Consider the following 1,549-nt stretch of genomic DNA (forward strand, 5'->3'; position numbering starts at 1 on the left):
GTTGTTGTTGGATATTTTTCAGAATGCACATATTTGTCCAACAGAGACAAGTTTTTAGAAATAGATTTGTCTGACAGACCATCAGCGTGGGTTGTTGGGGGGTGCTCTGGTGTGGTTTGCTCCTTCTTTCCTATGAAACATCTATCGTCCTTATCTCCCCTTCTTCTTTTTTATGTTTGTTACTCTCTTGCAACACCTCTAATCTTCTGGCGCTCATATGACCTTATGCAGAGTTGCGAGCGCCGTAAAACCTCTACTAAAACAAAAAAGACCTTCAGCTCTATTTTTTTTTAACCAAGAGTCTTGTTTAACCTAACTACTAAATGTTTGCCTTGCAGGATAGTGTTTACACTGCAGTTTAGTAGTGTTGAATGTATTCTCTTCTTAAAGCCATGGGTAGTTGGCGGGTGCTCGGTGCTCTGATGTGGCTTGCTTCTTCTTTCTTATCAAACATGTATCGTCCTTTTCTCTTCTCCTTCTTTTCTGTGTATGATGTTTTCTTGTATCGCCTCTAATCTTTGGCACTTATATGGCCGAGTTCTGTTGCAAGTGCTGTAAAACTCTTACTAAAAGGGGGGGGGGGGGAAAGCCTTGTTAACGTGGAGAAGTGCGAGTTCTGATGACTGGCCTGTGGTGACCTTAAAGTGTAGAATTCTTTTTAAAGCTCTCGGCTTTTTTAAGTATGACATTTTTTCAAAGAAAGGTAAATTATTAATTAGAAGGTGTGGTCTTATCAATAAACTGAGAGATGCTTTTCTAATACATTTGTGAACAGATTAGCAAATAGCTATAGAGTTGGGGGTTTTTATTTGTTTTTTCAGTCTTGCGTCAGCCCATTGTGACCCCAGGTCTACTTTGAGCCTCCTGTCTTTGCATTGTTAATCACAAGTTTTATCATGCTTTGCCTATGGGCTCAGGACATTATTATGGAAAAACTGTAACATGACATCTGCACTGGGAGAAAAGTTAATTGGGTGATGGGCTGAGGGCTTGGTGGGGGGGAGATTAGTTGGAGTAGATAAAATTTCACATTTGTAGATTGAATTTCACATATCTTTTCACCCTTTCACCTCCAGGCCTGAGTGTATCGCTCTCTTTGACAGAGTCAATGGGCTGGTCTCGGAGTAAAAGTGCATTTCTGTGTGTCGTGAATATCGGTTTTTCCCTTGGTGTGCAGGCATGAAAATTCTTTATCTTATTCTATGGTTCAATTTTGTTAAATTACTGTTAATGTCTTTTTTTTTCCTTCTCAGTGTTCATTAACTGCGAGGCGTGTGTTTTCAATTTAACGCAAAGTACATGACCAGGCAGAGAAGGGGTTAACGACATTGAAGCTTTTTGCCCTTTTTGCATGTTTGGAAGGTGGAGCTTTGTTGTGGCATCGGTGGCCTAGTGGTCAGGCTACCGGACTCGTAATCGTGAGGTTGGGGGTTCAGGGGTTCGAGCCGCGGGCCCGACGTTGTGTCCTTTCCACTTCACCCTTGTGAAAATGGGTACCCAGCTATAGACAGTGAAAGATCTTGTCAGTTTGTTAGTGTTTGAGCGCTTA

The 1,549-nt window shown here is 41.6% G+C and overlaps 1 protein-coding gene across 1 annotated transcript in view; it reads left to right on the forward strand.

Moving 5' to 3' along the window:
- LOC101850581 (ATP-binding cassette sub-family D member 3) overlaps positions 1 to 1,549 on the forward strand; it is a gene marked incomplete at its 5' end in the record, with an annotated part of 39,238 nt that overhangs the window by 1,423 nt on the left and 36,266 nt on the right.

The sequence above is a fragment of the Aplysia californica genome, unplaced genomic scaffold (genome assembly GCF_000002075.1).
Source record: "Aplysia californica isolate F4 #8 unplaced genomic scaffold, AplCal3.0 scaffold00377, whole genome shotgun sequence".
NCBI classification, from domain to species: Eukaryota; Metazoa; Mollusca; class Gastropoda; order Aplysiida; family Aplysiidae; genus Aplysia; species Aplysia californica.